This window comes from Rhinolophus hipposideros (assembly GCF_964194185.1).
Source record: "Rhinolophus hipposideros genome assembly, chromosome: X".
Classification (NCBI taxonomy): Eukaryota; Metazoa; Chordata; class Mammalia; order Chiroptera; family Rhinolophidae; genus Rhinolophus; species Rhinolophus hipposideros.
In genome coordinates this window covers 41,388,319-41,399,512 of record NC_138046.1, presented here as the reverse complement: position 1 = coordinate 41,399,512, position 11,194 = coordinate 41,388,319, and positions in this window count along the sequence as shown.

The following is an 11,194-nucleotide window of genomic DNA, read 5'->3' as shown; positions in this document are numbered from 1 at the left end:
GTTAGGGTTAGGGGTTAGGGTTAGGGTTAGGGTTAGGGTTAGCGTTAGGGTTAGGTTTAGGGTTAGGGTTAGGGTTAGGGTTAGGGTTAGGGTTGGTGTTAGGGTTAGGGTTCGGGTTGAGGTTGGTGTTAGGGTTAGGGTTAGGGTTAGGGTTGGGGTTAGGGTTGGTGTTAGGGTTAGGGTTATGGTTAGGTTTAGGGTTGGTGTTAGGGTTAGGGTTAGGGTTAGCGTTAGGGTTGGTGTTAGGGTTAGTGTTAGGGTTAGGGTTAGGGTTAGGGTTTAAGGTTAGTGTTACGGTTAGGGTTAGTGTTAGGGTTAGGGTTAGGGTTAGGGTTAGGGTTAGGGGTTAGTGTTAGGGTTAGGGTAAAGGTTAGGTTACCCCGAGCACTACCCCTCGCCCTAGGCCTACGCCTAGCACTACCTCTGGTCCTACCACTACCCCTGGCCCTACAGCTCCCCATACCCATAGGCCCACCCCCATCCCTACACCTAGCCACAGCTCCCACTCCTGGCCCTAGGCCTACTTTGAGGATTACCTCGACACCCACCCCTTGCCCTATGGCTACCCCAGCGCTACGCCTACCGCTCCCACTAGCCCTAGCTAGGGCCCTAGACCAACGCCCATGGCTCTCTCTAGTCCGAGGCCTAGAACTTGCCCGGCGCGGACCAGTACACCTTGCCCTTGTTAGGGTTAGAGTTAGGGTTAGAGTTAGGGTTAGGTTTAGGGTTAGGGTTAGGGTTTAGGTTTAGGGTTAGGGTTAGGGTTGGTGTTAGGGTTAGTCTCAGAGTTAGGGTTAGGGTTAGGGTTAGGGTTAGGTTACCTCGAGCACTACCCCTCGCCCAAGGCCTACGCCTAGCACTACCTTTGGTCCTACCCCTAACCCTGGCCCTACAGCTCCCCCTACCCATAGGCCCACCCCCAACCCTATCCCTAGACACAGCTCCTGCTCCTGGTCTTAGGCCTACTCCGAGGTTTACCCCGACACCCACCCCTTGCCCTTTGATACCCCAGTGCTACGCCTACCGCTCCCACTAGCCCTAGCTCGGGCCCTAGACCAATGCCCATGGCTCCCTGTAGTCCGAGGCCTAGAACTTGCCCGTCGCTGACCAGTACACCTTGCCGGTGTTAGGGTTAGGGTTAAGGTTAGGGTTAGGGTTTAGGGTTAGGGTTAGGGTTAGGGTTTGTGTTAGGGTTAGGGTTAGGGTTAGGGTTAGGTTACCCCGAGCACTACCCCTCGCCCTAGGCCTAGGCCTAGCACTACCTGTGGTCCTACAGCTACCCCTGGCCCTACAGCTCCCCCTACCCATAGGCCCACCCCCATCCCTACCCCTAGCAACAGCTCCTACTCCTGGTCATATGCCTACTCCGAAGTTTACCCCAATACCGACCCCTTGCCTTTTGATACCCCAGCGCTACGCCTATTGCTCCCACTAGCCCTAGCTCGTGCCCAAGACCAACGCACTATGCTCACTCTAGTCCGAGGCCTAGCACTTGCCTGTCGCCAACCAGTACAGCTTGCCCTACCGTTAGCCAGAGCACTAACCCGTGTCCTATGAAATCACCCTGGACCCACTCTTAGCCACACCGTAATCCAGCCCTACACCCGTTCTGAGTCCTAGGACTACTCGGAGCCCTCCTGTGACACCTACCCCTAGCCCTCGGCCAACCCATACCACTACCACTACTCCTAGGCCTAACATGAGCCCTAAGCCTAACACTGCCCGTGGGCCTATGCCAAACAGTAGTTGTTCACCTAACCCTATCCCGAGCACTATTCCTCACCCTAGGCCTACGCCTACCACTACCACTGGTCCTACCCCTACCCCTGGCCGGACAGCTCCCCCTACCCATAGGGCCACCCCCATCGCTACCCCTAGCCAAAGCTCCAACTCCTGGCCCTAGGCATACTCCGAGGTTTACCCCGACAATCACCCCTTGCCCTATGCCTACCCCAGCGCTACGCCAACCGCTCCCACTAGCCCTAGCTCGGGCCCTAGACCATCGCCCAGTGCTCCCTCTAGTCCAAGGCCTACCACTTGCCCGTCGCCGACCAGTACACCTTGCCCTATCGTTAGCCAGAGCACTAACCTGTGTCCTACGAAATCACCCTGGACCCACCCTTACCACACCCTAATCCAGCCCTACACCACTTGTGAGTCCTAGGACTACCCGGTGCCCTCCCGTGACACCTACCCCTAGCCCTCGGCTAACCACTACCACTACCACTCGTCCTAGGCTTAACATGAGACCTAAACCTAACACTGCTCGTTGGCCTCTGCCAACCACTAGCCCTTCACCTAACCCTACCCCGAGCACGACCCCTCTCCCTAGGCCTATGCCTAGCACTACCTCTGGTCCTACAACTACCCCTGACACTACAGCTCCCCCTACCCATAGGCCCACCCCCATCGCTACCCCTAGCCACAGCTCCAACTCCTGGACCTAGGCCTAGTCCGAGGTTTACCCCGACACCCACCCCTTGCCCTATGCCTACCCCAGCGCTACGCATACCGCTCCCACTAGCCCTAGCTCGGGCCCTAGACCAAACCCCCTTGGCTCCCTCTAGTCCAAGGCCTAGAACTTGCCCGTCGCTGACCAGTACACCTTGCCGTTGTTAGTGTTAGGGTTAGGGTTAGGGTTAGGGTTAGGGTTAGGGTTTAGGGTTAGTTTTAGGGTTAGGGTTGGTGTTAGGGTTAGGGTTTAGGGTTAGTGTTACGGTTAGGGTTGGTGTTAGGTTTAGGGTTAGGGTTAGGGTTAGGGTTAGGGTTAGGGTTAGGGTTGGTGTTAGGGTTAGGGTTAGGGTTAGGGTTAGGGTTCGGGTTGGGTTTGGTGTTAGGGTTAGTGTTAGGGTTAGGGTTAGAGTTTAGGATTAGGGTTAGGGTTAGGGTTGGTGTTAGGGTTAGGGTTATGGTTAGGGTTAGGGTTGGTGTTAGGGTTAGGGTTAGGGTTAGGGTTAGGGGTTAGGGTTAGGGTTAGGGTTAGGGTTAGCGTTAGGGTTAGGTTTAGGGTTAGGGTTAGGGTTAGGGTTAGGGTTAGGGTTAGGGTTAGGGTTGGTGTTAGGGTTAGGGTTCGGGTTGAGGTTGGTGTTAGGGTTAGGGTTAGGGTTAGGGTTGGGGTTAGGGTTGGTGTTAGGGTTAGGGTTATGGTTAGGTTTAGGGTTGGTGTTAGGGTTAGGGTTAGGGTTAGCGTTAGGGTTGGTGTTAGGGTTAGTGTTAGGGTTAGGGTTAGGGTTAGGGTTTAAGGTTAGTGTTACGGTTAGGGTTAGTGTTAGGGTTAGGGTTAGGGTTAGGGTTAGGGTTAGGGGTTAGTGTTAGGGTTAGGGTAAAGGTTAGGTTACCCCGAGCACTACCCCTCGCCCTAGGCCTACGCCTAGCACTACCTCTGGTCCTACCACTACCCCTGGCCCTACAGCTCCCCATACCCATAGGCCCACCCCCATCCCTACACCTAGCCACAGCTCCCACTCCTGGGCCTAGGCCTACTTTGAGGATTACCTCGACACCCACCCCTTGCCCTATGGCTACCCCAGCGCTACGCCTACCGCTCCCACTAGCCCTAGCTAGGGCCCTAGACCAACGCCCATGGCTCTCTCTAGTCCGAGGCCTAGAACTTGCCCGGCGCGGACCAGTACACCTTGCCCTTGTTAGGGTTAGAGTTAGGGTTAGAGTTAGGGTTAGGGTTAGGGTTAGGGTTAGGGTTTAGGTTTAGGGTTAGGGTTAGGGTTGGTGTTAGGGTTAGTCTCAGAGTTAGGGTTAGGGTTAGGGTTAGGGTTAGGTTACCTCGAGCACTACCCCTCGCCCAAGGCCTACGCCTAGCACTACCTTTGGTCCTACCCCTAACCCTGGCCCTACAGCTCCCCCTACCCATAGGCCCACCCCCAACCCTATCCCTAGACACAGCTCCTGCTCCTGGTCTTAGGCCTACTCCGAGGTTTACCCCGACACCCACCCCTTGCCCTTTGATACCCCAGTGCTACGCCTACCGCTCCCACTAGCCCTAGCTCGGGCCCTAGACCAATGCCCATGGCTCCCTGTAGTCCGAGGCCTAGAACTTGCCCGTCGCTGACCAGTACACCTTGCCGGTGTTAGGGTTAGGGTTAAGGTTAGGGTTAGGGTTTAGGGTTAGGGTTAGGGTTAGGGTTTGTGTTAGGGTTAGGGTTAGGGTTAGGGTTAGGTTACCCCGAGCACTACCCCTCGCCCTAGGCCTAGGCCTAGCACTACCTGTGGTCCTACAGCTACCCCTGGCCCTACAGCTCCCCCTACCCATAGGCCCACCCCCATCCCTACCCCTAGCAACAGCTCCTACTCCTGGTCATATGCCTAATCCGAAGTTTACCCCAATACCGACCCCTTGCCTTTTGATACCCCAGCGCTACGCCTATTGCTCCCACTAGCCCTAGCTCGTGCCCAAGACCAACGCACTATGCTCACTCTAGTCCGAGGCCTAGCACTTGCCTGTCGCCAACCAGTACAGCTTGCCCTACCGTTAGCCAGAGCACTAACCCGTGTCCTATGAAATCACCCTGGACCCACTCTTAGCCACACCGTAATCCAGCCCTACACCCGTTCTGAGTCCTAGGACTACTCGGAGCCCTCCTGTGACACCTACCCCTAGCCCTCGGCCAACCCATACCACTACCACTACTCCTAGGCCTAACATGAGCCCTAAGCCTAACACTGCCCGTGGGCCTATGCCAAACAGTAGTTGTTCACCTAACCCTATCCCGAGCACTATTCCTCACCCTAGGCCTACGCCTACCACTACCACTGGTCCTACCCCTACCCCTGGCCGGACAGCTCCCCCTACCCATAGGGCCACCCCCATCGCTACCCCTAGCCAAAGCTCCAACTCCTGGCCCTAGGCATACTCCGAGGTTTACCCCGACAATCACCCCTTGCCCTATGCCTACCCCAGCGCTACGCCAACCGCTCCCACTAGCCCTAGCTCGGGCCCTAGACCATCGCCCAGTGCTCCCTCTAGTCCGAGGCCTACCACTTGCCCGTCGCCGACCAGTACACCTTGCCCTATCGTTAGCCAGAGCACTAACCTGTGTCCTACGAAATCACCCTGGACCCACCCTTACCACACCCTAATCCAGCCCTACACCACTTGTGAGTCCTAGGACTACCCGGTGCCCTCCCGTGACACCTACCCCTAGCCCTCGGCTAACCACTACCACTACCACTCGTCCTAGGCTTAACATGAGACCTAAACCTAACACTGCTCGTTGGCCTCTGCCAACCACTAGCCCTTCACCTAACCCTACCCCGAGCACGACCCCTCTCCCTAGGCCTATGCCTAGCACTACCTCTGGTCCTACAACTACCCCTGACACTACAGCTCCCCCTACCCATAGGCCCACCCCCATCGCTACCCCTAGCCACAGCTCCAACTCCTGGACCTAGGCCTAGTCCGAGGTTTACCCCGACACCCACCCCTTGCCCTATGCCTACCCCAGCGCTACGCATACCGCTCCCACTAGCCCTAGCTCGGGCCCTAGACCAAACCCCCTTGGCTCCCTCTAGTCCAAGGCCTAGAACTTGCCCGTCGCTGACCAGTACACCTTGCCGTTGTTAGTGTTAGGGTTAGGGTTAGGGTTAGGGTTAGGGTTAGGGTTTAGGGTTAGTTTTAGGGTTAGGGTTGGTGTTAGGGTTAGGGTTTAGGGTTAGTGTTACGGTTAGGGTTGGTGTTAGGGTTAGGGTTAGGGTTAGGGGTTAGTGTTAGGGTTAGTGTAAAGGTTAGGTTACCCCGAGCACTACCCCTCGCCCTAGGCCTACGCCTAGCACTACCTCTGGTCCTACCACTACCCCTGGCCCTACAGCTCCCCATACCCATAGGCCCACCCCCAACCCTACCCCTAGCCACAGCTCCCACTCCTGGCCCTAGGCCTACTCCGAGGATTACCTCGACACCCACCCCTTGCCCTATGCCTACCCCAGCGCTACGCCTACCACTCCAACTAGCCCTAGCTCGGGCCCTAGACCAACGCCCATGGCTCCCTCTTGTCCGAGGCCTAGAACTTGCCCGTCGCTGACCAGTACACCTTGCCTTTTATAGGGTTAGGGTTAGGGGTAGGGTTAGGGTTAGGGTTTAGGGTTAGGGTTAGGGTTAGGGTTGGTGTTAGGGTTAGGGTTAGGGTTAGGTTTATGGTTGGTGTTAGGGTTAGTGTTAGGGTTAGGGTTAGGGTTAGGGTTAGGATACCCCGAGCACTACCCCTCGCCCTAGGCCTACGCCTAGCACTACCTGTGGTCCTACCCCTACCCCTGGCCCTAGAGCTCCCCCTACCCATAGGCCCACCTCCATCCCTACCCCTAGCCACTTCTCACACTCCTTGTTTTAGGCCTACTCCGAGGTTTACCCCGACACCCACCACTTGCCATTTGCCTACCCCAGCGCTACGCCTAACTCTCCCACTAGCCCTACCTCGGGCCCTAGACCAACGCCCAGTACTCACTCTAGTCCGAGGCCTATCATTGCCCGTCGTTGACCAGTACACCTTGCCCTACCGTTAGCCAGAGCACTAACCCGTGTCGTACGAATTCACCCTGGACCCACCCTTACCACACCCTAATCCAGCCCTACACCTGTTCCGAGTCCTAGGACTACCCGGAGCCCTGCCGTGACACCTACCCCTAGCCCTCGGCTAACCCCTACCACTCCCACTCGTCCTAGGCCTAACATGAGCCCTAACCCAAACACTGCTCGTTGGTCTTTGCCAACCACTAGCCCTTCATCTAACCCTACCCCGAGCACGACCCATCGCACTAGGCCTACGCCTAGCACTACCTCTGGTCCTATCACTACCCCTGGCCCTACAGATCCCCCTACACATAGGCCCACCACCATCTTTACCCCTAGCCACAATTCCCACTCCTGGCCCTAAGCCTACTCCGAGGTGTACCTCGACACCCACCCCTTGCCCTATGCCTACCCCAGCGATACGCGTACAGCTCCCACTAGTCCTAGCTCGTGCCCTAGACCAACGCACATGGCTACCTCTAGTCCGAGGCCTAGAACTTGCCCGTCGCTGACCAGTACACCTTCCCCTTGTTAGGGTTAGGGTTGGGGTTAGGGTTAGGGTTAGGATTTAGGGTTAGGGTTAGGGTTAGGGATGGTGTTAGGGTTAGGGTTAGGGTTAGGGTTAGGGTTAGTTGTAGGTTAGGGTTAGGGTTAGGGTTAGGGGTTAGGGTTAGGGTTAGGGTTAGGATTGGTGTTAGAGTTAGGGTTAGGGTTAGGGTTAGGTGTTAGAGTTAGGGTTAGGGTTAGGGTTAGGGTTAGGTTTAGGGTTAGGGTTAGGGTTAGGGTTAGGGTTAGGGTTAGGGTTTAGGGTTAGGGTTAGTGTTAGGGTTGGTGTTAGGCTTAGGGTTATGGTTAGGGTTAGGTTTGGGGTTAGGGTTAGGGTTAGGGTTAGGGTTAGGGGTTAGGGTTAGGGTTAGGGTTAGGGTTAGCGTTAGGGTTAGGTTTAGGGTTAGGGTTAGGGTTAGGGTTAGGGTTAGGGTTAGGGTTGGTGTTAGGGTTAGGGTTAGGGTTAGGGTTAGGGTTCGGGTTGGGTTTGGTGTTAGGGTTAGTGTTAGGGTTAGGGTTAGAGTTTAGGATTAGGGTTAGGGTTAGGGTTGGTGTTAGGGTTAGGGTTATGGTTAGGGTTATGGTTGGTGTTAGGGTTAGGGTTAGGGTTAGGGTTAGGGGTTAGGGTTAGGGTTAGGGTTAGGGTTAGCGTTAGGGTTAGGTTTAGGGTTAGGGTTAGGGTTAGGGTTAGGGTTAGGGTTAGGGTTGGTGTTAGGGTTAGGGTTCGGGTTGAGGTTGGTGTTAGGGTTAGGGTTAGGGTTAGGGTTGGGGTTAGGGTTGGTGTTAGGGTTAGGGTTATGGTTAGGTTTAGGGTTGGTGTTAGGGTTAGGGTTAGGGTTAGGGTTAGGGGTTAGGGTTAGGGTTAGGGTTAGGGTTAGCGTTAGGGTTAGGTTTAGGGTTAGGGTTAGGGTTAGGGTTAGGGTTAGGGTTGGTGTTAGGGTTAGGGTTCGGGTTGAGGTTGGTGTTAGGGTTAGGGTTAGGGTTAGGGTTGGTGTTAGGGTTAGGGTTAGGGTTAGGGTTCGGGTTGGGGTTGGTGTTAGGGTTAGGGTTAGGGTTAGGGTTTAGGTTTAGGATTAGGGTTAGGGTTGGTGTTAGGGTTAGGGTTATGGTTAGGGTTAGGGTTGGTGTTAGGGTTAGGGTTAGGGTTAGGGTTAGGGTTAGGGTTGGTGTTAGGGTTAGGGTTAGGGTTCGGGTTGGGGTTGGTGTTAGGGTTAGGGTTAGGGTTAGGGTTAGGGTTGGTGTTAGGGTTAGGGTTAGGGTTAGGGTTCGTGTTGGGGTTGGTGTTAGGGTTAGGGTTAGGGTTAGGGTTAGGTTACCCCGAGCACTACCAATCGCCCTAGGCCTACGCCTAGCACTACCTGTGGTCCTACACCTACCCCTGGCCCTACAGCTCCCCCTACCCATAGGCCCACCTCCATCCCTACCCCTAGCCACATCTCCCACTCCTTGTTTTAGGCCTACTTCGAGGTTTACCCCGACACCCACCCCTTGCCATTTGCCTACCACAGCGCTACGCCTAACTCTCCCACTAACCCTACCTCGGGCCCTAGACCAACGCCCAGTGCTCACTCTAGTCCGAGGCCTATCATTGCCCGTCGCCGACCAGTACACCTTGCCCTACCATTAGCCAGAGCACTAACCCGTGTCCTACGAATTCACCCTGGACCCACCCTTACCACACCCTAATCCAGCCCTACACCTGTTCCGAGTCTTAGGACTACACGGAGCCCTGCCGTGACACCTACCCCTAGCCCTCGGCTAACCCCTACCACTCCCACTCGTCCTAGGCCTAACATGAGCCCTAACCCTAACACTGCTTGTTGGCCTCTGCCAACCACTAGCCCTTCATCTAACCCTACCCCGAGCACGACCCATCGCCCTAGGCCTACGCCTAGCACTACCTCTGGTCCTATCACTACCCCTGGCCCTACAGCTCCCCCTACCCATAGGCCCACCCCCATCCCTACCCCTTGCCACAGCTCCCACTCCTGGCCCTAGGCCTACTCCGAGGTTCACCTCGACACCCACCCCTTGCTCTATGCCCACCCCAGCGCTACGCCTACTTCTCCCATTAGCCCTAGCTCGTGCCCTAGACCAACGCACATGGCTACCTCTAGTCCGAGGCCTAGAATTTGCCTGTCCCTGACCAGTACACCTTCCCCTTGTTAGGGTTAGGGTTGGGGTTAGGGTTAGGGTTAGGGTTAGGGTTAGGGTTAGGGTTTAGGTTTAGGGTTAGGGTTAGGGTTGGTGTTAGGGTTAGGGTTAGGGTTAGGGTTAATAGTAGGTTAGGGTTAGGGTTAGGGTTAGGGTTAGGGGTTAGGGTTAGGGTTAGGGTTGGTGTTAGAGTTAGGGTTAGGGTTAGGGTTAGGTGTTAGGGTTAGGGTTAGGGTTAGGGTTAGGTTTAGGGTTAGGGTTAGGGTTATGGTTAGGGTTAGGGTTAGGGTTAGGGTTTAGGGTTAGGGTTAATGTTAGGGTTGGTGTTAGGCTTAGGGTTATGGTTAGGGTTAGGGTTGGTGTTAGGGTTAGGGTTAGGGTTAGGGTTAGGGGTTAGGGTTAGGGTTAGGGTTAGGGTTAGCGTTAGGGTTAGGTTTAGGGTTAGGGTTAGGGTTAGGGTTAGGGTTAGGGTTAGGGTTAGGGTTGGTGTTAGGGTTAGGGTTAGGGTTAGGGTTAGGGTTCGGGTTGGGTTTGGTGTTAGGGTTAGGGTTAGGGTTAGGGTTAGGGTTTAGGGTTAGGGTTAGGGTTAGGGTTGGTGTCAGGGTTAGGGTTATGGTTAGGGTTAGGGTTTGTGTTAGGGTTAGGGTTAGTGTTAGGGTTAGGGGTTAGGGTTAGGGGTTAGGGTTAGGATTAGGGTTAGGGTTAGCGTTAGGGTTAGGTTTAGGGTTAGGGTTAGGGTTAGGGTTAGGGTTGGTGTTAGGGTTAGGGTTAGGGTTAGGGTTCGGTTTGGGGTTGGTGTTAGGGTTAGGGTTAGGGTTAGGGTTAGGGTTGGTGTTAGGGTTAGGGTTAGGGTTCGGGTTCGTGTTGGAGTTGGTGTTAGGGTTAGGGTTAGGGTTAGGGTTAGGGATAGGTTACCCCTAGCACTACCCCTCGCCCTAGGGCTACGCCTAGCACTACTTCTGGTCCTAACCCTACCCCTGGCCCTACAGCTTTCCCTACCCATAGGCCCACCTCCATCCCTACTCCTAGCCACAGCTCCCACTCCTTGTTCTAGGCCTACTCCGAGGTTTACCCCGACACCCACCCCTTGCCCTTTGCCTACCCCAGCGCTACGCCTACCTCTCCCACTAGCCCTACCTCGGGCCCTAGACCAACGCCCAGTGCTCACTTTAGTCCGAGGGCTAGCACTTGCCCGTCGCCGACCAGTACACCTTGCCCTACCGTTAGCCAGAGCACTAACCCGTGTCCTACGAAATCACCCTGGACCCACCCTTACCGCACCCTAATTCAGCCCTACACTTTTTCCGAGTCCTAGGACTACCCAGAGCCCTCTCTTGACTCCTAACCCTAACCCTCTGCTAACCCCTACCACTACCACTCGTCCTAGGCCTAACATGAGCCCTAACCCTAACACTGCTCGTTGGCCTCTGCCAACCACTAGCCCTTCACCTAACCCTACCCCGAGCACCACCCCTCGCCCTAGGGCTACGCCTAGCACTATCTCTGGGACTACCACAACACCTGGCCCTACAGCTCCCCTTACCCATAGGCCCACCCCCATCCCTACCCCTAGCCACAGCTCCCACTCCTGGCCCTAGGCCTACTCCGAGGATTACCTCGACACCCACCCCTTGCCCTATGGCTACCCCAGCGCTACGCCTACCGCTCCCACTAGCCCTAGCTAGGGCCCTAGACAAACGCCCATGGCTCTCTCTAGTCGGAGGCCTAGAACTTGCCCGTCGCTGACCAGTACACCTTGCCCTTGTTAGAGTTAGAGTTAGGGATAGAGTTAGGGTTAGGGTTAGGGTTAGGGTTAGGGTTTAGGTTTAGGGTTAGGGTTAGGGTTGGTGTTAGGGTTAGTGGCAGGGTTAGGGTTAGGGTTAGGGTTTGGGTTAGGTTACCTCGAGCACTACCCCTCGCCCAAGGCCTATGCCTAGCACTACCTTTGGTCTTACCCCTAACCCTGGCCCTACA